This window comes from Dipodomys spectabilis, unplaced genomic scaffold (genome assembly GCF_019054845.1).
Source record: "Dipodomys spectabilis isolate Male_0828 unplaced genomic scaffold, ASM1905484v1 ptg000343l, whole genome shotgun sequence".
Lineage (NCBI taxonomy): Eukaryota > Metazoa > Chordata > Mammalia > Rodentia > Heteromyidae > Dipodomys > Dipodomys spectabilis.
In genome coordinates this window covers 438,419-449,369 of record NW_024871020.1, presented here as the reverse complement: position 1 = coordinate 449,369, position 10,951 = coordinate 438,419, and the positions used below count along the sequence as shown (strand labels likewise).

The following is a 10,951-nucleotide window of genomic DNA, read 5'->3' as shown; positions in this document are numbered from 1 at the left end:
TAAGTAGGCTGAAACAAATAAAAAAGTTAAATCAGAAATAACTAAATAAAGACACAATAAAACATAGGAAGATCAACCAAACAGAGTTGGTTCTTTCAATAAATTAACAGACTTGACAGACCCTTACCAAATCTGACTAAAAAGAGACCTTATATAGATTGGGAGGTCTTTAGTTGCTCTGCAACATACAACGGCCTCATACCTCAAATATTCTTAGAGACCCAAAATTAAACCCCCCCAAAAAACAAATCCTCATAGAAACAACAACCCTCATAATATAAGTGAGCTTAAGATTTAAGGAGAGACCTCTCTGAAGAAGAAATATGAATGGCCAATAGACACATGAAGAAATATGCAACATTTCTGGCCATAAAAGAAATGCAAATCAAAGCAAAATTGAGATTCCACCTAACCCCAGTTTGAATGACCATAATGAAGAAAACTAATAATAACAGATGCTGGGCTGGTGGGGATGTGGCCAAAAAGGAACATTACTACACTATTGGTGGAAATGTAAACTTGTTCAAATATTCTGTAAAGAAGTATAGAGGTTCCTCACTGGAGCTCCCCTATGATCCAGAAATGATGGATCAAGGAAATGTTGTACATATTCACAACAAAATTCTATGCTTCCATCAGAATGATTGACATTGTCCCATTTGTAAGGAAATGGAATCATTTGGAAACATAATAATTCAAACAAGCCAGACCCAAAGAATCAGAGGCTACATGTTTTCACTCATTTGGAAAAACTAGGATATGTCTAGGATATTCACAGTAACTCAATAGCAATATGTATATCACCATAAAATGATCCTTATCAAAATGAGCTCCAAGAAATGGATACAAGATGATTATATAGTGAACTGTTCTTAGTTATTTCTATTTAGTTTTCCCCTTTGGTTTATTCCCAGTAATCACTGTTTTTGATTTCTGTACCCTTTGTCTTACACATAAGTTTATCTGATTTGGGGAAAGGAAGGGAAATCACAGAAATGGTGGGACAAAGATTAACCAAAGCAACAGTGATATTCACTAGACACTATGTTAGAAATAAACTTTACAACTTTGTGGGAGTGGGATGTCAGGGTTGGGGGAAGCAGAAAAAAATGAGGAAGGGGTAACACTGTTAAAAATGTACTCATTTGGGCTGGGAAGGTGGCTCAGTGGTAGAGCGCTTGCCTTACATGCATGAGGCCCTGGGTTTGATTCCTCAGCACCACATAAGCAAAAAGAAAAAAGCTGGAAGTGGTGCTGTGGCTCAAGTGGTAGAGCACTAGCCTTGAGCTGAAGAGCTGAGGGACAGCGCCCAGGCCGAGTTCAGGTCCCACGAACAGACCAAAAAAAAAAAAAAAAAAAAGCTACTCATTACTTATGTAACTGTAACCCACCTCTCTGTATATCACCTTCATAATAAAAAACAAAACAAAACAAAACAATTAGCGAACTCATTCAAATACAGAAAATTAAAGACAAAAATGAGACAACACAACAGATATAAGCAAAATTGAGAATACTATAAGAGAATACTTTGAAAATCTTTTGCCAATCACCTGAAAAATCCTGGGGAAATTGATGCTTTCCTATACTGGATCTGAAACAAGAAGTAAAACATAAAAAGAAATGAAAATGAAATGTCAATAAACCACTTCCCATTCCAGAAAAATCTACGACTCAATGAATTTACCATGAAATTAAGGCCTGCAAAGAACTTACAATACACAGTTATAACTCTTGAATGGAATAGAAAGGGAAATGGAATTATCAAACACATTCTATGAAGCTAGAATTAGACTCTTCTCCAAATCACATAAGGATTCACCAAAGAAAGAGAACTATGAACCGAACTCTTTGATAAGCGATGATGCAGTGGACTTTCTAACAAGAGCAATAAGCAAGAGAAAAACATAAAGGGGATCCAAATAGGGAAGATGTAAAACTATCCCTTTTTACAGATGTAATGATCCTGTATTTAAAGGACCCTATAGCTTCCTCCTTGAAGTTACGAAAGGTGATGCTCACCTTCAGCAATGTAGCAGGGTATAAAAACCACAAGAATTAGTAGTTTTTCTGTGTTACCAACAATGGGAAGATCCATGCTGAAATCCAAAAAACAACCTCATATGTATTAGCCTTAAAACCAAATCAAATCTAAACTAAACAAAACAACAACAGCAAAACTAGGAATTAATTAATTTAAGTAAAATGTGAAGGACCTCTACTGTGAAAACTTCAAAACTCTAAAAAGGGAAATTAAGGAGACTCAAGGAAATGGAAAATCTTTTAATGCTCCTGGTTGGAAGAATTTACATGATGAAACTGCAATGCGGCCCCCCAAAAATTGACAATGCAATACTCATCAAAATCCCAACTATATTCTTCAATACAGTAGAGAAAGCAACCCAAATTTAATATGGAATTACTAAATTATAGGTGAAACAGAAGGCTTAGAAATGAATTCATGGGCCTATCATGATCTCACACACACACACACACACACACACACACACACACACACACACAGTGGAATTCTACTCACCCATCAGAAATGATGACTTTTCACCAGTCTTAAGGAAAATGAAAGGCTTGGTAAAATTATACTAAGAGCAAAGAGAACAGAATGCAGACTCAGAGCAATATAGGTTTCATGGATTCATTCATTTTTGTTAGCTAGAAGGTGCCCACAAATCTACAAGTAAACAAGACTGATTCTACCTCCTCCCAGTAAGAATGGCCATTATCAAGAAAACTAACAATAGCAAATGCTGACATGGATGTAGCCAATTGGGATCTCTATTACACTGTTGGTGGGAAATTAAACTTGTTCATCCACCGTGGAATGCAGTACGGAGTTTCCTGAAAAGACTAAATATAGATCTCCCTGAAGACCCAGTAATTCCCCTCATCAGCAGTAATTCAATAAATAACAAGCAAGCTCACATGAAAGCTATCAGCATAACCATGTTCAGGGCCCAGGCCCAGTGTTCAAGGACTGGAAAAAAAGTTACCACTTCTGGTATTTGTTTTTAAAAATATGAACTTTTGACATAAGAAACCAGATCATTCTATTTGCAGTAGCTAGGATAGGACTTAAATGTTGTGGGTGATAAAATGGCTTCTTTGTTGAATGTTAGGAAAAGATGTAGGCAGTCCAAGAAAAGGGATATTTTTTTTGTTGTTGGTTGAGGGGCTTGAAGTCTGGGCTTGGGCACTGTCCCTGAGCTCTTCAACTCAAGGTGAGTTCTCTACCTCTTAAGCCACAGTGCAACTTCTGGTTTTCCTGTGGTTAAATGGAGATAAGAGTCTCTGGGACTTTCCTGTCTAGGGGGCTTTGAACTGCAGTCCTTAGATCTCAACTTCCTGAGTAGCTAGGATTACAGTTGTGAGCCACTGGCACTAGGCTAAAAATGGGGGGATTTTAGAAAAGAAAGTCCACCTCTTTACCTGTGTCTAAACCTCAGATATCACTATTAGAACACTTCATCCTCAACTCATTTCACCAGACATTTGTAAATTTTCTCTTTCCCTTTATGTAGGAATAATGCAGTCAGTATCAACTCAGCTGTGGGACTGGATCAATTGTATGTTAATTGCTAGCACCTAAATCAAGAACTGTTACATCAAAACAAATGAACCCCTCACTTGGAATAATTGTATTCTTTTTATTACAAATCTGTGCTTTATCAGTTCCTAAGGTGATATTGGACATCCTAACAGGGTGTTGATATTTTCTTTCTCTTCAGCAATTGTCCTTCTCCCACATGTGTTCAAATATTTAAGATTTCAAAGATTTCCATTGATAATTCATTAAGCTGACCTCTAAGATAATGTGCAATTCTTGAATTTGGTCTGCTGTCTTGTTCTTACATGCACAGGCTTTCTATTATTTATTTGTTCTACAAGGAATTCTACTTTCCAATCTTCATGTGATCAATTTTAGTCCCTTTCATCAGTCTTTCTGACTCTCTCTCAGGAGTCTCATTTGAGTCTGTCTCATAAAAAATGTATTAGTTATCAGCTAAATGACTCTCAATTTCTGTTTCTGGCCTGATTTCATGTAGGCTGTGATAGCAGCCCTGACTGGCTGTGCTTTTGTTTCTGGTTTTGTTTTGTTTTGTTTTAGAAGTCTAGGATTACTATTCAAGGTAGTAGCTTTTCTGGGCCCCTGTGATCCCCTGGCCTAGAGTCAATGGTGTTAAGATGATTGATGATTGTAGAATACACTTTGAATTATTACATTAATTCACGGAATTAAAAAAGTAATAATATATTATTTGTTTAAATTCTCCTTCTCAATTTTACAATTCATGATATATATTAGTAAAATTAGGTTCACTTTCTTCTTTTCTATAGCTGCTAAAAGTAAAATTATATATTAAACATTCAACATTAAGAAATCAATAATAAGTAACCTATTATTAAAATGATATAATACTAAACTGTGATTTGAATTATAGTTCTAACAAATTGTGATGTAAACAACAATTAATAGAATTATGGGTAATATTTTTTAAACTTACCAGCTTTTTATTTGTTTCCTGATTGTCTCATTTGTAATTTTTGGTCCAAGCCATCTCTTCATCCTTATTGTTTAGTTTTCTATTTTATCTCTACTGGTTTGTATTTTGTTTTCCCTTTTTAGTGACTGACATGAGGCTGAAAATCTGTATGCTAGTTAATTACTTCCTATGTTAAAGTAAAATTATTGTTCTCCACAGCTGTTCTACTATTTGTATAGTATTTTCCCCAGTCCCATATCCTGTATTGCTGTTCTCATTTATTTTATTGTATTTTTATTGTGAAAATACCATACAGAGGGGTTACAATTACATGGGCAAAATAATGAATACATTTCTTATTAAGCATTTTTGTCTCCTCCTTTGTTTCCCCTTCCCATAGCTTCTTTACTTTACTTTTTATTTAAATTTTACTGTCAAGGTAATGTACAGAGGGGTTATACTTACATAAGTAAGGTAATGAATTCATTTCTTTTCTAATTTGTTATCCCTTCCCCCATTTTTCTCCCTCTTCTCTCCCAACAGCCCCTCCAGATTATTTCCAACATATTTTCTTCTGTGTATCACTGTTGCATAGGTTCCCCCTTTGTCCTTTGCCTAGACATTTTTTCCCTTTCCCTACCCTAGTTCAGATTAACATATTTACAATAACCAGGGTATCAAAATCAAATACTGTGACTACAGGGGATACACCATAGTTGGGGAAAACACAAAAGGATAGAAAGAAATCACACAATACATTAAGAACAAAAACAACAAAGAACATGTCTTGGAGTTCATTTCACTTAGAATCACCTTATACGATCATATGTACATAACTATAGGGCTATTCTGCTCATCTACTAAGATTATCCTTGATGTACACAATAATGCTCCCCTATTAATCAGTAATCCCACTGCTGGGCATTTAACCAGGTGGCCACAAGCAAGACCACACTAAAGTTACCAGCAAAATTATGTTTATCACAGTATTATTTACCATAGCTAAGATATGGAATCCATCCAGATGCCCCTCAGTAGATGAATGGATCAAGAAAATGAGACACACACACACACACACACACACACACACACACACACACACACACACACACACACATGGAATACTATGCTTTCATCAGAAAGAACGATACCACCTCATTTGTAAGGAAATGGAAGTTCTTGGAAAAAATTATATTAAGTGAAGTAAGCCAGACTTAAAGAAACATAGGTCCTACGGTTTCCCTTATTTGTAATAATTAGTTTACACCAAGGATAATCTCATGTCCTATGTTGAGCATACAACATTATTGCTATATTGTTTGTTATTATTTCTGCAAACAGGCAGGTATATTTAAAGAATTATGCTCATCTTATCCATTACTGGAGGAAGAGCATCCAAAAGAGCAACCCCTACTAGGAAGAACAACTCCTACTTATTTAGCTTCATTCCTACGTAAGGCCAGTGTTGTCCCCTGTATCCTCATGCTGGACATTACAACTCTATACCGGTTCATCCTGTATATCTACTATCTTCTACATTGTGACCTAAATGCCCCAGCAATTCCACTTTGCTTTACTTTTCAAAAAATTTCACTCTTAATGTTTGAGGTTGGTGTGTGTGTGTGTGTGTGTGTTTACAAAAATCAGAAGACAACATTTTTCCTCATTTACAATATATCTTTCAGGTCATTATAAGTTGTGGCTAATGGGAGAAGTCTCTTGCTATTTTAAGGATGAAACAGAAAAATATATTTGTGCATGCACCACAGTTGTTTATTAGTCTGTAGTTGAACACTGAATTTCGATTTATATCTTGGCTGTTGTTGTGAATAAGGTGAATAACAGTGAACTACAGATATATTTATGAGTTACCCAGAGAGAAATAATCACATGATTGGTGGGTCAGGTGATATTTCAACTTTGGATTTCTTTAGAAAACTGCATACTACTTTCTACAAGGAGAGTATTAACCTGTATTTTGACCAAGAGTGTAGAAAATTTCCTTTTCTCCACACTCTCACCAGCCAACCTTATTACCTTTTGAGTTTTTTTAAAGGGCATGTTTTTAATGTGTGCAATACCCAAGATGACCTCAGACCCAAATCCTTTTACTCCAACCTCCTAAAAGCTTCGAATTACACGTCTTTACCACCACACCTGGTTCCTTTGATTTTTTTTGATAAGAGTTATAATAGTTATGAAGTAGTATCATAGTAATTTTGAATTGCATTTCTCTAATGACTTTTGTTTACAAAACATTAAGCCAGCATAGAAGTTGTATTAAACACAACTTTGTAAACCCACTGGCGATTTTCAGAGCTTTTTGGTAAACATATCTATTCAGAAATTTTGACAATTTTTAATCAAGTTTCTTGTTAATCTCATCTTTAATCTCTCTGTACAAAATCAATAATTTCAAGGTAGTAGAAAGGAAAAAATAAAGAAACTCCTAACATTTTTCAGTTTTCAATAACATGATATTGCTTAAAACATTTTCTGTTAATGCTTGAGACTATATAACTCAATTTAGTTATACCTTATACAAGGCTATGTATTTTATTTTACGTTGATTTTTCTTTCCAAAGCTTGTGTGACTAATTTCCCTTGGTTCCTTTCTGTCTCATGTAGTTCAGATTTCAAACTGAAGAATAAATGGAAGGAACAAACAAAAAAAAAATACAGTTCCTCTCATCTGATGATGCCTCTACAAGAATGAGGAAAGACCTATGATAGAATATCAAAAAGACAATTCATTCTTCTAGGTCTTCTTTATCTTTGTGATGTAACTTAAATGATGTAACTTAAATGGAAGGAAGCAAACCAAAAACTTAGTTCCTCAAATCTGATGATGCCTCTACATGAATGAGAAAAGACCTATGATAGAATATCAAAAAGACAATTCATTCTTCTAGGTCTGCCTTATCTTTGAGATGTAACTTAAATGATGTAAAACACAATATACTGCTCAGATACTTTTGTTTTATCAGTTTTGTACATTTTCATTTGGACTTCATCTCAGTCTACAACATTTCTTCATTATTATGTCCCTTATATTTTTACACTAACAAGGCTTAAGATAACCAGTTTGATTTACAGCATGAGAAGTTATCTACCCGGCTTCCTTGGAAGTAGAGCATGATTAATAGATAACATTGCTCACTACATGTAATGGTTTCTGTAATACTTATGACATTCTATTTAGTATTTAAAAAAAAAACTTCTGGCTAAACTCAAAGCTCATGTATAGAAGTTTATGTTAAGTATTTTACAAGTTTTATTTCTCTTAATTCTTAAGATAACATTTGCTATAATGCTAATGTTATTACTATTTTAGTGTTGGGAAAAATTGTAATTAAAGGCACTAAGTGCATGGCCCAAAGACACACAGTGAGGAAGGAAATGAGTCAAAGTTTCCAAAAGTCTTTCAGCAATACACAAAAGGTAGGTAAATTCTTTCCATTCTCTTACACTCTCAATTCAATATTCATATTGCCCAAGAAATTATAGCATAGCAAATATTGCCCATCGTGATTGTTTTCTATCACATTTTGTCTTCAACACAGACTGTCTTGGTGACATTGGATTATCATGCACAGAGCTGAGCTTCTAAATTGAGGTCCAAAGAGAAACAAATTTCTTCTGTCCCACAGTTCCAGTTTCCTTTTTTAAAAAGTACCAAAACTTTTAAATATCATCACTTACTATCTTTTAAGAATCCAAAAATGAAATAAATTCACATTTAATCAATCCAAAATGTTTTAAAAGTAGGAGATAATTAAACAGGCCCCCATGAAGTAAATTTTCTTCTACTTTTAAAATTATGCTGAAAGCCTTGTATTGGCTAGTCACACCTGTAATCCTATCTACTCGGGATAGCTACTCAGGAGCCTGGGATCTGTGGATAACCATTGGAAGTCAATCAGGGCCAAAAAAAAAAATTCATGAAATTATTTTTCAAAATTTTTAATGAACTAGCAAAGACCCAGGAAAGAAAATGTAGCTCATATAGTACCTCACCAACCTAGAGAAGAAAGGCCTAGCAAGACCTTTAAGCCCTGATTTCAAACTCTGAGCATGCCAACACACATGCATGCACATGCGTTCACACGCACACATTTTTCCCCTTCCCCTCCCCAAATTAGAGAAGCGTACATACAAGAGGCAGATGCACCAACTTCAAACACAGAGAAAACAAGGGTTATAGCGTGGGGGAGGAACATACAAAGAAACGAAAATTCACATCGCACATTATAAGTACGTTAGAAACAATAGCAAGAAACAAAAAACTACTTGTTTCCCTATCGTGGGGTTCAATTCCCTTAACATTATCATTTCTGTTCATATGCACATAGCTTTTGACCTTGTCTGCTTAACCCAGACATATATTCGTTATTGAAAATAAGGGAAACCATGGGACCTGTTTCTTTGGACTTGGCTTACTTCACTTAATAAATTTTTTTCCAAGTCTTTCCATTTCCTAACAAATGGGGCAATGTCATTCTTTCTGATGGAGGCATAGAATTCCCTTGTGTATATACATCACATTTTCTTGATCCATTCATGTAGTGGGGACAGCTGGTTGGTTCCATATCTTAGCTATGGTAAATAATGCTGCAATAAACATAGTTGTGCTGGTAGTTTTAGTATGGTCTTGTTTGTGATCATTTAGTAAATCCCCAAAAGTGGGACTGCTGGGTCAAAGGGGAGCTTTATGTGGAATCTTTTGAGGAACCTCCATAATGCCTTCCAAAGTGGTTGAACAAGTTTACACTCCCACCAAGAATGTTGTATGGTTCCCTTGTGGCCACATCCCCTCCAGCATCTGTTGTTGTAAAAATATGAAACACACCACGAATTTGCATATCGTCCTTGCGCAAGTGCCATGCTACTCTTCTCTGTATTGTTCCAATGTTAGTGTATGTGTGGCTGAATTGAGCACAGAATATTTTTTATATCAAAAGTGCAATTGTGGGGGCTGAGAAGGTGGCTCAGTGGTAGAGCGCTTGCCTTACATGCATGAGGCCCTGGGTTCGATTCCTCAGCACCACATGAGCAAAAAGAAAAAAGCTGCAAGTGGCGCTGTGGCTCAAGTGGTAGAACGCTAGCCTTGAGCTGAAGAGCTGAGGGACAGCGCCCAGGCCCAGAGTTCAGGCCCCATGAATGGACCCCCCCCCAAAAAAAGTGCAGTTGGATTTTATTAAACTAGACAATTCAACAAAAAGTAAGTTCAAAAGAATTGTCATGAAATTTTAGAACCATATATTTCTTACATAAGCACAAATTTAAGAATAAAGTCAAGATTGACATGTCAAAAACAAAATAATTCCAGATATTTGTTGCTCAAGAAATGTGTAGGAGGGGGATTCAATTATTCTATACAAGGCACCTGTCATAATGAACACTGCACCAAGTGTTAAGGTTTGTTAAAAGTTTTAATGTTTTAAATATATTTAATTTTGGGAATTTGTTTACATATGCCAAAATTAGGACTGTTTGGCAGGTATAAAACTTTTCCATAAAGTATTTAAGATTTATGGTAGCAGACATATACTACTAAGTATGTACATTTCAGAGTTTCGAGAAACTTTATCAATGAGAAGTTGCAAAGTTTTTGTGTAAAGAAGCAGAATGAAGTGTTAACACTTTGTTAACTACACAGGCTGTTAAAACTTTAGGGCTTCCTCAGTTTATAAGTTAACGAGGAAAAATGATGATATAAGCCATAAACAAATAATGAGAAGAGCCATAAATAGTAATCTTAGTGGATAGCTTTAAAGACTATTCATATTCTATAAAACTCTTGATGAACATCACAACCTCAGTCAGTGTTAAATGTACAGGATTATGAGAAAATAGTAAAATCTAATATGTAGTACACTTCAAATAGTGAAAACAGTGATAATATTTTTGTTTTTTATTTTACTAATTATTAACATTTAATTATTGTTTTCTTTATTTGTAGCATTGTTTTACTTGTTGAAATATAGTACAACTTTTTTTGGGGGGTCTGGTCATGGGGCCTGGGCGCTGTCCCTCAGCTCTTCAGCTCAAGGCTAGCGCTCTACCATTTGAGCCCCAGCAATAATTCCGGCTTTTTTCTTTTTCCTGAGGAATCTAACCCAGTTCCTTATGCATGCAAGGCAAGCGCTCTACCGCTGAGCCACCTTCCCAGCCCTAGTACAACTTTTTGTAAATCATCATTAGGAGGCACTTTGAGAAGGTTACTTGGATGGTCAAACCAATTTTTATAGGTGCATGTTCATTTAAAAAGAGGAAAATTGAGATCAAAATATTTATTTAAAAAATTATCAAATAGAGTCTGAGTCAGAAGTTTTGATAAATGTCCACACCTAAAATTTTATCCCTAGGCTGAAGCAGCGGTATTACAGAGTTAAGGCCAAAACAGTGACAGACTGTGGGTTGTTCTTTATTTTGATTTTGTTGGTCATGAG

The 10,951-nt window shown here is 35.3% G+C and overlaps 1 non-coding gene across 1 annotated transcript; it reads right to left on the bottom strand.

The window, feature by feature from the left end:
* Positions 1-9,331: 9,331 nt before the first annotated feature.
* LOC122095314 lies at positions 9,332-9,438 on the bottom strand. The gene has a single exon (XR_006145091.1). It is a non-coding gene; the product is annotated as a U6 spliceosomal RNA (small nuclear RNA).
* Between the last annotated feature and the right edge of the window lie 1,513 nt (positions 9,439-10,951).